Source organism: Lithobates pipiens, unplaced genomic scaffold (genome assembly GCF_037356315.1).
Source record: "Lithobates pipiens isolate NorthernLeopardFrog02 unplaced genomic scaffold, aLitPip1_a1.2 Scaffold_8, whole genome shotgun sequence".
NCBI lineage: Eukaryota > Metazoa > Chordata > Amphibia > Anura > Ranidae > Lithobates > Lithobates pipiens.
The window spans coordinates 177,036,950-177,051,720 of NW_027507903.1; the positions used below are offsets into that span (position 1 = coordinate 177,036,950).

Consider the following 14,771-nt stretch of genomic DNA (forward strand, 5'->3'; position numbering starts at 1 on the left):
GCAGGATGAGTTCTGCAACTTTACCCTTGTAATGTGGATCAAGAAGGGTTGCCAGCCAGTAATGATGCCACAAATCCTAGGGTCCTTTCACAGGCTTTTCAGAATCAGGGAGGCTGTGCAGTGTAAGTTTGCAGAGGCATTCAATTTTGAGTCCCCTGGGTCATTAAGGATCCTATTATCCCAGCCATGTACAACTCCTTGGGTTTCTGGGGACTGAAAACCATCCCTTGAAAACTGCTGCTAAGTGACACTCCTAGTACGGCAGTTTGGACACCACCACTCCAGGCTCAGCAATTTGGGCGCCGACACTCCTAGTATGGCAGTTTGGATGCCAACACTCCTAGTATGGCAGTTTGGATGCCAACACCCCTTGTATGGAAGTTTGGACACTGACACTCCTAGTACGGATGTTTGGACGCCGCCACTCCTAGTACGGAAGTTTGGACGCCGCCACTCCTAGTACGGAAGTTTGGACGCCGCCACTCCTAGTACGGAAGTTTGGACGCCGCCACTCCTAGTATGGAAGTTTGGACGCCACCACTCCTAGTATGGCAGTTTGGACACCGCCACTTCTAGTACAGCAGTTTGGACACCACCACTCCAGGCTCAGCAGTTTGGGCGCCGACACTCCTAGTATGGCAGTTTGGATGCCAACACTCCTAGTATGGCAGTTCGGATGCCAACACCCCTTGTATGGAAGTTTGGACACTGACACTCCTAGTACGAATGTTTGGACGCCGCCACTCCTAGTACGGAAGTTTGGACGCCGCCACTCCTAGTACGGAAGTTTGGACGCCGCCACTCCTAGTACAGAAGTTTGGACGCCGCCACTCCTAGTATGGAAGTTTGGACGCCACCACTCCTAGTACGGCAGTTTGAACACCGCCACTTCTAGTACAGCAGTTTGGACGCCACCACTCCAGGCTCAGCAATTTGGGCGCCGACACTCCTAGTATGGCAGTTTGGATGCCAACACTCCTAGTATGGCAGTTTGGATGCCAACACCCCTTGTATGGAAGTTTGGACACTGACACTCCTAGTACGGATGTTTGGACGCCGCCACTCCTAGTACGGAAGTTTGGACGCCGCCACTCCTAGTACGGAAGTTTGGACGCCGCCACTCCTAGTACGGAAGTTTGGACGCCGCCACTCCTAGTATGGAAGTTTGGACGCCACCACTCCTAGTATGGCAGTTTGGACACCGCCACTTCTAGTACAGCAGTTTGGACACCACCACTCCAGGCTCAGCAGTTTGGGCGCCGACACTCCTAGTATGGCAGTTTGGATGCCAACACTCCTAGTATGGCAGTTTGGATGCCAACACCCCTTGTATGGAAGTTTGGACACTGACACTCCTAGTACGAATGTTTGGACGCCGCCACTCCTAGTACGGAAGTTTGGACGCCGCCACTCCTAGTACGGAAGTTTGGACGCCGCCACTCCTAGTACAGAAGTTTGGACGCCGCCACTCCTAGTATGGAAGTTTGGACGCCACCACTCCTAGTACGGCAGTTTGAACACCGCCACTTCTAGTACAGCAGTTTGGACGCCACCACTCCAGGCTCAGCAATTTGGGTGCCGACACTCCTAGTATGGCAGTTTGGATGCCAACACTCCTAGTATGGCAGTTTGGATGCCAACACCCCTTGTATGGAAGTTTGGACACTGACACTCCTAGTACGGATGTTTGGACGCCGCCACTCCTAGTACGGAAGTTTGGACGCCGCCACTCCTAGTACGGAAGTTTGGACGCCGCCACTCCTAGTACGGAAGTTTGGACGCCGCCACTCCTAGTATGGAAGTTTGGACGCCACCACTCCTAGTATGGCAGTTTGGACACCGCCACTTCTAGTACAGCAGTTTGGACACCACCACTCCAGGCTCAGCAGTTTGGGCGCCGACACTCCTAGTATGGCAGTTTGGATGCCAACACTCCTAGTATGGCAGTTTGGATGCCAACACCCCTTGTATGGAAGTTTGGACACTGACACTCCTAGTACGAATGTTTGGACGCCGCCACTCCTAGTACGGAAGTTTGGACGCCGCCACTCCTAGTACGGAAGTTTGGACGCCGCCACTCCTAGTACAGAAGTTTGGACGCCGCCACTCCTAGTATGGAAGTTTGGACGCCACCACTCCTAGTACGGCAGTTTGAACACCGCCACTTCTAGTACAGCAGTTTGGACGCCACCACTCCTTGTACAGAAGTTTAGACGCCGCCACTCCAGCCTCAGCAGTAAGGATGAGCTCAGCCATGTTCGTATGCTATGCTCCACGTGCAGAGCCTGCCAGGAAGTTGGCGCAGAGCTGCGCTAATCACAGGCAGTGAGACATTGCCCGATCTCTGCAACCGCACATCGGGGCAATGTCTCACTGCCTGTGATTAGCGCAGCGCTGACTTCCTGGCGGGCTCTTCACGTGGAGCATGCAAACACGCCTAAGCTCATCCTTGCTCAGCAGTTTGGGTGCTGACACTCCTACCGTGTTTCCCCGAAAGTAAGACAGTGTCTTACTTTCTTTTTATCCCCAAAAGCCCCACTATGTCTTACTTTCGGGGTATGTCTTATATTGGAAAAAAATTGTCAAATTTTTTGTTTTAACCATAAAATTAACATTTATTAACAACCTGAACAGTATTGTATTCACCACAAAACAGTTTTATAAAAGGAAGTGCCAAGAATGTCTTGTTACAACATTGCATAACATGTAAAACAATGAAAAATGGTAAGAACGAACAGTGGAATACTGGAAGATAAAACAGATTTATGTGTGATACAGTACCACCTGCTGTATTTAATCCAGTGTGACACCTGCTGATACCCACTGGGTTACATACAGCAGATGATACCCCAGTATGCCAGTGTGTATGTTTTACTGATGTATGATTAATACTGTGTGCATTACCGTATTTTAAGCAGGAGGCGGCAGTGACAAGTGCAGGGGACGGCGCGGTGACGTATGGAGAGGGGGACGGCTCAGGCGTGGGTAGGAGGCGGCGCTCATTAAGATCAGAGGGAAATGGCAGACGCGGCGACGTATGGAGAGGGGGACGGTGAGGACGTGGGCAGGAGGCGGCGCGCAGCTAGATGAGAGGGAGGCGGCAATACCCCCGTGTTTCCCCGAAAGTAAGACATATGTCTTACTTTCGGGGTACGGCTTATATTAGCCGACCCCTCTGAAACTCCCGATATGTCTTACAATCGGGGGTGTCTTACTATCGGGGAAACAGGGTAGTATAGCAGTTTGGACACAAACATTTCTATAGGACCCTATCTATCTGTCAGCTTAGTGGCTCAGTCCATTGTCATAGAGACTAGAAGTGCACCACTCTTCTTCCTGTACTGAGTAATGAGCAGTGGCATTGCTAGGCAGGTGCGGGGGGTACGGGCCGCACCCAGGTGACACCCGCCAGAGGGGTGACACCCGTGGGTTGTGGCACCGCCAACTGAGCTGTGTACCGTTCCCAGCGGCTGTGTTCCTCAGCGGAACTAAGCCGCCTCCCCCTCCTCTCTGTTTACATCCACAGAGGAGGAGGAGCCGAGCTTGAGGGACACACCACTGTATGTGTATGATTACTGCTGTTGAGGTCTGTAAGGGGGGTGTCTGCACAGGGGTCTGCACAGAGGGGGTGTCTGCACAGAGGGGGGTCTGCACTGGGGGCAGGTGTCTTCACTGGGGGAGGTCTGCACAGAGGGGTGTCTGCACTGGGGGTGGGTGTCTGCACTGGGGGGTCTGCACTGGGGTTGGGGGTCTGCACTGGGGGGTGTCTGTACTGCTGGGGGTGTCTGCATGAGGGGTCTGCACGGAGGGGGGGGTCTCTGCACTGGGGGGTGTCTGCACGGAGGGGGGGGTCTGCACTGGGGGGGTCTGCACAGAGGGCGGTGTCTGTACTGGGGGGTGTGTACTGCTGGGGTTCTGCAACTGACATCCCGGGGGGATGGTCTGTAACTGAGCGGGGTCTGCACTGAGGGGGGTGTCTGTACTGTTGGGGGGCCTACACTGGGGGTCTGCACAGAGGGGGGTGTCTATACTGTTGGGGGGTCTGCACTGGGGGTATACAGTGAGGGGGGTGTCTGTACTGGGGGGGAGTGTCTATAATGCTGGGGTGTCTGTACCGAGGTGGGGGTATCTGTAATGCTGGGGGGGTCTGCAGCAAGGTGGCGGTGTCTGTACTGAGGTGGGGTCTCTGTACCAATGGGGGGGGGGGGGTCTGTACTAATAGAGGGGTCTGCACTGAAGGGGTGTCTGTACTGAGGGGGGAGGTTTATACTGAGGGAGGGGGTCTGTATTGACAGACGGGGGTCTATACTGCGGGGAGAGGGTCTGTAGTTAGTTGAGGGGGGTCTGTACTAAGGGGGGACTATAGTTGGTGGGGGGTGACACCATTTTTTTTCGCACCGGGTGACACCAACTCTAGTGACGCCACTGGTAATGAGCAAAAGGTTGGGCAGGTAAATCCACTGGCTGCCCTTTCACTGATAACCCTGAGGACTGAGCCAACCACCTAGTTTACCACTTGGATTGAGGAGATGGAGGGAGACGAGAAAACGGATCCCAGGAGTGACAGGACAGAGGCTGCGAACGAACACACCCTCCCACCAATCCTCAGCCATGCCCTTCACAAATATGGCCGCCAGAGAGAGCACTGATGCGACGTCATGCAGTTCAGTGCCCGCCTTTTTCCGTTCTGAGTTCTGACAGAGTGGAGAAGTGCTGGTAGTGGGTAAGTGTGTGTGTGTGTATATATGAGGTCACTATAGTGAACTGAGTTACCGCGCCCCCATGTATTATCACCGGAGCCGTGTATACATAGGAGACTGTCCTACTACGAGATTACAGCTCGCCCGGCGTCATAGAACGGCTGTATACACTTCACTGCTAGGAAAGTGCAGGCGGGGCAGTGCGGGGACTGACACCTTCCATCATATGGGGAGCCTAGGGCGGCCAACTCTTCTGTTATACAGGAATGATGTCATTGTCCTTTATACCACAGTACCAGGTTAATGTGTCCTATACCACAGTACCAGGATAATGTGTCCTATACCACAGTACCAGGTTAATGTGTCCTATACCACAGTACCAGGTTAATGTGTCCTATACCACAGTACCAGGTTAATGTGTCCTATACCACAGTACCAGGTTAATGTGTCCTATACCACAGTACCAGGTTAATGTGTCCTATACCACAGTACCAGGTTAATGTGTCCTATACCAGCATAATGTGTCCTATACCACAGTACCAGCATAATGTCACCTATACCACAATACCAGAATAATGTCGCCTATACCACTATGTCACCAATACTAGTATAATGTCTCCTATACCACAATACCAGTATAAAGTCACCAATACCAGTATAATGTCTCCTATACCGCAATACCAGTATAATGTCTCCTATACCGCAATACCAGTATAATGTCTCCTATACCGCAAGACCAGTATAATGTCCCCTATACCGCAAGACCAGTATAATGTCCCCTATACCGCAAGACCAGTATAATGTCCCCTATACCGCAAGACCAGTATAATGTCCCCTATACTGCAAGACCAGTATAATGTCCCCTATACCGCAAGACCAGTATAATGTCCCCTATACCGCAAGACCAGTATAATGTCCCCTATACCGCAAGACCAGTATAATGTCCCCTATACCGCAAGACCAGTATAATGTCCCCTATACCGCAATACCAGTACAATGTTTCCTATACCGCAATACCAGTACAATGTTTCCTATTATTATTATTATACGCAATTTATATAGCGCCAACAGTTTACCCAGACCTTTACAATGTATGGGGAGGGGGGGGGGACAACACAATTACAGTACAGTTCAATACAAAAGGTACAGGAGGGCCCTGTTTGTAGAGCTTACATTCTAAAGAGAGGGGTGGTGGTAGAAAAGTGCGCTGAGATAGGTGGGAGGAGAACCAGGATAAAGCAGAATCACAGAGGCCAAGGGAGTGTAATTTGCTGAGGAGGAGCAGGTGGTCAACTGTGTCAAAGTAGCAGAGAGGAAGTATGAGTATGGAGTAGTGGAGTATACCAGAATACCAGTATAACGTCTCCTATACCACAATACCAGTATAATGTCTCATGTACCACAATACCAGCAGTGTAATGTCACCTATACCACAATAACAGTATAATGTCTCCTATACCACAATACCAGTACAGTGCCCTCTATTACCAGTACCAATATAATGTCTCATATAACACAATGCCAGTATAATGTATTTTATATCCCAGTACCAATATAATGTATCCTATACCGCAATACCAGTATAATGTCACCTATACCACAATAACAGTATAATGTCTCCTATACCACAATACCAGTACAGTGCCCTCTATTACCAGTACCAATATAATGTCTCATATAACACAATGCCAGTATAATGTATTTTATATCCCAGTACCAATATAATGTATCCTATACCGCAATACCAGTATAATGTCACCTATACCACAATACCAGTATAATGTCTAATGTACCCAATAACAGTATAATGTCTCCTATACCAAAATACCAGTATAATGTCTCCTATACTACAATACCAGTACAGTGCCCTCTATTACCAGTACCGAGATAATGTCTCCTATAACACAATGCCAGTATAATGTATTTTATGTCCCAGTACCAATATAATGTCTCCTATACCACAATACCAGTATAATGACACCTACACCACAATACCAGTATAATGTCTCCTATTACACAATACCAGTATACTGTTTTTTATATCCCAATACCAGTATAATGTTTTCTATCACACAATACCAGTATAATGCCTGTTATATTCCAGTACCAGTATAATGACTCCTATACCACAATACTAGTATAATGTCTCCTATAACACAATACCAGTATAATGCCTGTTATATTCCAGTACCAGTATAATGTCTCCTATAACACAATACCAGTATAATGCCTGTTATATTCCAGTACCAGTATAATGTCTCCTATAACACAATACCAGTATAATGCCTTTTATATCCCAGTACAGGTATAATGACTCCTATACCACAATACCAGTATAATGCCCTCTTTCTTTATCGTACATCACGGTACACAGAGCCACAGTAAATACTGGGTTATATGGCATCTTCAGGTGATGGACACTTGCACACCCTAGACAGGAAGTTCACCTCCCCATATAACCCCTTCCCTTACTGGGAGTACCTCAGTTTTTTCACCAGTGTCTTAGGTGTTGGTCACGAGTAAAGATGCGCTGTGCTGAGCTCCGCTGTAGAAATCTTGCTGGGGCCAGCTATGCAACCGAAACCATTCAAAGTGTCTTTTGAGGCCGAATTGAATGGTACCCAGATCTCATGCTGGAAACAAGGTTTTGCCTGTAACGCTTCGCTTTTTAGAGAGCTGGACCCCGGGATCCAGTGCTTTGTTTTTTTTCAGCCATATTCCTGGCGGGGTGCTTTACAGGTCCAGGGGTGGGGAACCCCCGATAAAAAGGAGCCCCGGCCCCTGAAGGTTTTTTAACGGAGTCCACCACAAGAGGTGAAGATAGGGTCTGTCTGGTTTTAGAACTCTGCAGCTGGATAAGGTAAGGGAGATTCCTAAGGAATTTTTCTAATTCTTGTGGGTTTTCTCCATTAACCACTTAACAACCGCCCTATAGCTGAATGACGGCTACAGGGCGGTTTCTTAACTCTGGGAGGCCGTCATATGATGTCCTCCCAGAATTCCGCTCTTGCGCGCTCCCTGGGGTGCGCACTCGAGAGCATCTGTGACCGCCGGGTCCTGTGAACGCATCACGGATCACGGTAAACGGCCGCTCATAGCGGCCGTTTACTACGTGATCGCTCCATCAAATGACGGAGTGATCACTTGTAAACAAACCGGCGTCATGTTATGACGCCGGTTCCTCCCTCCCCCTCTCTGTGCCCATCGGAACAGCGGAGGGGGAAGAGATCGGTGTCAGCAGCGATGTGGGCTGCATCTGCAGTGCCCACATCGCTGCTCACCGAAAATTAACCCCTCAATTCCCTGCCAATACCCTGCATTACTCTGCAATAACCTGCATTACTCTGCATTACCCTGCAATACCCTGCAATACCCTGCATTACCCTGCAATACCCTGCATTACCCTGCATTACCCTGCAATACTCTGCATTACCCTGCAATACTCTGCAATATTCTGCATTACCCTGCAATACTCTGCATTACCCTGCAATACTCTGCATTACCCTGCAATACCCTGCATTACCCTGCAATACCCTGCAATACTCTGCAATACTCTGCAATACTCTGCAATACCCTGCATTACCCTGCAATACCCTGCATTACCCTGCAATACTCTGCATTACCCTGCAATACTCTGCATTACCCTGCAATACTCTGCATTACCCTGCAATACTCTGCAATACCCTGCATTACTCTGCAATACCCTGCATTACTCTGCAATACCCTGCATTACTCTGCAATACCCTGCATTACTCTGCAATACCCTGCAATACCCTGCAATACCCTGCATTACCCTGTAATACTCTGCATTACCCTGCATTACCCTGCAATACTCTGCATTACCCTGCAATACTCTGCATTACCCTGCAATACTCTGCAATACTCTGCATTACCCTGCAATACTCTGCAATACTCTGCAATACCCTGCAATACCCTGCAATACCCTGCATTACCCTGCATTACCCTGCATTACCCTGCATTACCCTGCATTACCCTGCATTACTCTGCATTACCCTGCAATACTCTGCAATACTCTGCATTACTCTGCATTACTCTGCATTACCCTGCATTACCCTGCATTACCCTGCATTACCCTGCATTACCCTGCAATACTCTGCATTACCCTGCAATACTCTGCATTACCCTGCAATACTCTGCATTACCCTGCAATACTCTGCATTACCCTGCATTACCCTGCAATACTCTGCAATACTCTGCATTACCCTGCAATACTCTGCATTACCCTGCAATACTCTGCATTACCCTGCAATACTCTGCATTACCCTGCAATACTCTGCATTACCCTGCAATACTCTGCATTACCCTGCATTACCCTGCATTACCCTGCATTACCCTGCATTACCCTGCATTACCCTGCATTACCCTGCATTACCCTGCATTACCCTGCAATACCCTGCAATACTCTGCAATACTCTGCAATACCCTGCATTACCCTGCAATACTCTGCATTACCCTGCAATACTCTGCATTACCCTGCAATACTCTGCATTACCCTGCAATACTCTGCATTACCCTGCAATACTCTGCATTACCCTGCAATACTCTGCATTACCCTGCATTACTCTGCAATACCCTGCATTACTCTGCAATACCCTGCATTACTCTGCAATACCCTGCATTACTCTGCAATACCCTGCAATACCCTGCAATACCCTGCAATACCCTGCAATACCCTGCATTACCCTGTAATACTCTGCATTACCCTGCATTACCCTGCAATACTCTGCATTACCCTGCAATACTCTGCAATACTCTGCATTACCCTGCAATACTCTGCAATACCCTGCAATACCCTGCAATACCCTGCAATACCCTGCATTACCCTGCATTACCCTGCATTACCCTGCATTACCCTGCATTACCCTGCATTACCCTGCAATACTCTGCAATACTCTGCATTACTCTGCATTACTCTGCATTACTCTGCATTACTCTGCATTACCCTGCATTACCCTGCATTACCCTGCATTACCCTGCATTACCCTGCAATACTCTGCATTACCCTGCAATACTCTGCATTACCCTGCAATACTCTGCATTACCCTGCAATACTCTGCATTACCCTGCAATACTCTGCAATACCCTGCAATACTCTGCATTACCCTGCAATACTCTGCAATACCCTGCAATACTCTGCATTACCCTGCATTACCCTGCATTACCCTGCATTACCCTGCATTACCCTGCATTACCCTGCATTACCCTGCAATACCCTGCAATACCCTGCAATACCCTGCAATACCCTGCAATACCCAGCAATACCCTGCAATACCCTGCAATACCCTGCATTACCCTGCATTACCCTGCAACACCCACCAATACCCTGCAACACTCTACAATGCTCTGCAACACCCGCTAATATCCTGCAATGCTCTGCAACGCAATACTCTGCAACGCCATACTCTGAGATACCCAGCCATACCCAGCCATAGTTGGTGATACCCTGCAATACCCAGCCATAGACACCCCCCCTCCCGCCGCCCTCCGGTGCTTCTACCGACTCGCCAATATGATCAAATCCAGAATCTTTTTTTTTTTTTCCAGGCTTCCCAGCTTAGAGGTGAGATGCGGGGTCTTATTGACCCCATATCTCACTGTAAAGAGGATCTGTCATGCCATATTCCTATTACAAGGGATGTTTACATTCCTTGTAATAGGAATAAAAGTGATCAAAAAATTTATTTTTGGGGAAAAAAATGTCAAACTAAAATAAATAAAGTAAAATGAACAATAAAAAAAAAAAAAATTTTTTTAAAGAGCCCCTGTCCCCATGTGCTCGCATGCAGAAGCGAACGCATACGTAAGTCCTGCCCACATATGAAAACGGTGTTCAAACCACACGTGGGAGGTATCGCTGCGAACGTTAGAGCGAGAGCAATAATTCTAGCCCTAGACCTCCTCTGTAACTCAAAACATATAACCAGTAAAAAAAATTTTAATCGTCGCCTATGGGGATTTTTAAGTAGCGACGTTTGGCGCCATTCCACGAGCCTGTGCAATTTTGAAGAGTGACATGTTAGGTATCTATTTACTCAGCGTAACTTCATCTTTCACATTATGCAAAAATTGGGCTAACTTTACTGTGTTTTTTTTTTTTAAGCACAAAACTGTTTTTTTTCCCAAAAAAAGCATTCGAAAAATTGCTGCGCAAATACCGTGCGAGATAAAAAGTTGCAACGACCACCATTGTATTCTCCAGGGTGTTTGCTAAAAAAACATATATAATGTTTTGGGATTCTATGTAATTTTCTAGCAAATAAATGATGATTTTTACATGTAGGAGAGAAATGTCAGAATTGTCCTGGGTGCTCCAGAACGCCTGATGGCGCTCCCTGCATGTTGGGCCTCTGTATGTGGCCACACTGTGTAAAAGTCTCACACGTGGTATCGCCGTACTCGGGAGTAATAGCAGAATGTGTTTTGGGGTGTAATTTGTGGTATGCATATGCTGTGTGAGAAATAAACTGATAATATGACAATTTTGTGAAAAAAAAAAAGTAAAAAAAAATCTTGATATTGCAAAGAATTGTGGGAAAAAATGACAACTTCAAAAAACTCATCATGCCTCTTACTAAATACACTGGAATGTCTTCTTTCCAAAAAGGGGTCATTTGGGGGGTATTTGTACTTTTCTGGCATGTTAGGGTCTCAAGAATTGAAATAGGCTGTCAGTCCTTCAGGTGTGATCAATTTTCAGATATTGGCACCATAGCTTGTGGACTCTATAACTTTCACAAAGACCAAATAATATCCACCAATTTGTACTTATTTTTACCAAAGATATGCAGTAGTATAAATTTTGGCCAAAATGTATGAAGAAAAAATTACTAATCTGCTAAATTTTATAACAAAAACAAAGAAAAATTCATTTTTTTACAGAATTTTCTGTATTTTTTCTTTTATAGCACAAAAAATAAAAAACCCAGCGGTGATTAAATACCACCAAAAGAAAGCTCTATTTGTGTGAAAACAAGGACAAAAATTTCATATAGGTCCAGTGTTGCATGACTGAGTAATTGTCATTCAAAATGTGAGAGCACCGAAAGCTGAAAATTGGTCTGGTTATTAAGGGTGTTTAAGTGCCCAGTGGTCAAGTGGTTAAGTAAATGTTGTCATGCCTAAAGCCGCCACCGGGGGCTGTCAAGAGCACTTACCTGTTCCATGTTTGTCAGTCTCGCTCTGTGTCATTTCCAGCTGCACGCTTCCTCCAGCCCAAGCTCCAGGTAAGATGTGGGAAGGTTTTTTTTTTTTTTTCTTTTGAATGTCCCCCACCTGTATAGAGGTACCTGCTTCTCTCCAGGAGGCAGAGCATGGGCCAGTCGGCGGTATGTCTCGCCGCTCCTGCAGCAGCCGCCATTAAGGCAGTTCTCCGTCCAGCAGCTCTCCTCCACCCCAGCCCCCCCCTCCATATGCAATGGGGTCGGATAAGAGACTTGCTTGCATGGGAAAACAGGCTTTTTTTTTAAAAAACATGGGGGGGGGGGGCGCGCGGTGGGAGGTCAGAGGAAGGGGAAAGGGGGCATACTCTGGCAGAGTATTGGCTGGGTATTGGCAGAGTATGGCAGAGTATTGGCAGGGTATTGCGGAGTATGGAGGGGTGGCTGTGACTGCAATTGTCACAAAGCAGCACTGTGGGTACTACAGATCCAGGCCACAGGGCTGCTGCCATCCTATCTCTCCCCTCCACTGTACAGATCTGTACACAGAGGGGAGAGAGGAACCAGTGGAGCGATCACATTGTAAACGGCCGACGGGTGCACCAAGGTGTTCTATCGGGTTGAACTCAGGACTTTGTGCAGTCCAGTCAAGTCCCTCCACCCCAAACTCACTTATCTATGTCTTTATGGACCTTGCTTTGTACACTGGTGTGCAGTCATGTTGGAATAGGAAGGGGCCATCCCCAAACTGTTCCCACAAAGTTGGGAGCATCACATTTGCCCAGAATGTCTTGTTATACTGATGCCTTAAAATGGTTGTAAACACTGTGTACAACCACTTTTACCTACATGTAAGCCTATATTAAGGCTTACCTGTAGGTGCTGGAAGTATCTTCTAAACCTGCATGGTTTAGGAGATATTTACAATATACGCTTGCACCAACGTAATCGGCCCATGCACACTTTGGAAAGGGCACAATCAAAGGGATTGTGCCGTAACTGTCGGTTCCCGCGTGCATGTGAGTCCATACAGTCATAGAGCCAGAGTCTGTGGCCCCCCTGGAAGGAAGAGGGCTGAAGATGGATGCTTCCAGTCAGAGGGGACAGTGGTAACATCGCAGGCTTTGATTTCAGGTAAGTGACACATAATGGGGTACTATGCAATGCATAGTACCACATTATGCTTTAATTCTGCAGGGAAATAAAGAAGAAGTAAAACCCATTAGGGTTTACGTCCTCTTCCTTCACTGGAACTGAGGGGCCAAGCCCAACCCCTGAAAAACAACCCCACACCATAATCCCCCCTCCCACAAATGACTTGGACCAGTGCATTTGCCTTTTCAGCATTTATATTAGGACTTAGCACCGTATTGGTCTGGCTGCTGGGATCACTGTATAGAAAACTTTAGCCATTTGTAACTACTGCTATATTCTTGATGAAATCACAAAAATGGAATAATGTTGGAAAGGAAACTTTGTTTTGCTTTTTTGTACTAGCGTCTGGATAGCTAATAGGCCGTACACACTATAAGAAAATCGGGCGAACATTTTCGTCTGAGGAAAGATCGTACGATTTTCTGATGGTGTGTACACAACTTTCGACAGCCGAATCCGACCTTCCGAGCAAAAATTTCAAAAAGAAACAAACTCCAATTTTTTTTTTTTCGTACTGGAAAAGAACAAACTATTTTTGTTTAATGTGTACCGTTTTCGTTCAGTTTTCGTATGGGAAATATCAGATGCGAAAGATCCATTGGTCAAGTTATCGAGTGTACTTAGAATTTTCTTACAAATGAAATGTTTGTGCAAATATTTTTATGAATTTCATTCAAATTTTTACTAGTGTATGGCCATCTTTGAAAAATTGTGGGAATGATCACTTTATTAGCATGTCAAATGTCTTACCAGGCGGGATACCCAGGCCACTGATGGCAGTTTAAATGTGGATTTTCACCCTCTGTAGTTTTCTTTAAACTTTGTGAGCGCACTACTTTAAATTGATGCTGTACCATGTATCTGTCAAGTCTGACATGTCAGAGCCAGATGGCATAGAGTGGTGTGGAGTAGCAAGGAACAGATTTGCAGTTCACTTCTTTGGCAGGATGAGGTGGTAGTGATTTGGCAACTGACAGTTTTTCCAAGTTGGTCGGTCCCTTTTCTGGTCATTTGATAAGTCCCCTCTTCTGTGATTCATGACTGGGCATTTGGACCTTTCCATCACAGAAGATGTCTTCCTTGTTTTTTTATCGACTTTAGTATACGTGCATGTTACTGGTTAGGAGATCAGAAGCTCTCCAGTTTTCCTGCGCAAGCAGGCGTGGTGCAGAGAAACCGGTTGGACCAATATAACTATTGATTGTGGACTTATTTGGGACTATTATCTAAATTTTTCTTTTCACTTTCCACAGGAGACTCAGGCAGCAGTGGGAGCCATTGGCTCCTGCTGCTGTCATTCAAATCCTGTCAGGAGGGAGCTGGGGGCGTGGCTGAACCACGCTGTATTGATATATGGATGCACACAGCCCAGTTTGGGGGCATGTCCGCAGGGGTGCCCCTGTAGCACATGGCCTGCTTTGGGTGCCCTCACAGGAAAAGATGCAGACAGCGCTGGCGGGGAACCGATCAGGAAGAGGTAAGGGGCCTCTGTGTGCAATATTGTTGCACAGAGCAGGTAAGTATAAACCTATTTTTTCTCACGTCATCTTTCAGGACAGCACCTGGTGATAGAGCGCAGCTCCACCCACTTCCCAGGGAACACTGCAGTCATTTCTTTAAAGCCTGGACACTTCCACCATGGCCTCAGTTGTAGTGTTTCCTCCAGCCATGGTGGAAGCGCTGCAGGGGACCAGAGGCCCCTGCAGGTTTTTTATTTTTTTGTTAAAGAAGTTTTTAA

The 14,771-nt window shown here is 47.2% G+C and overlaps 1 protein-coding gene across 2 annotated transcripts in view; it reads left to right on the forward strand.

Annotated features, from left to right (window-relative positions):
* Positions 1 to 4,598: 4,598 nt before the first annotated feature.
* Positions 4,599 to 14,771, forward strand: part of BCAP29 (B cell receptor associated protein 29) — a 110,425-nt gene continuing 100,252 nt past the window's right edge. The window contains exon 1 of one of the 2 annotated variants that reach the window (XM_077472444.1): positions 4,599 to 4,723. The gene's annotated coding sequence lies outside the window, so the exon portion shown is untranslated. The remainder of the gene's footprint in view (positions 4,724 to 14,771) is intronic. The other variant, XM_077472445.1, reaches the window with a different exon arrangement.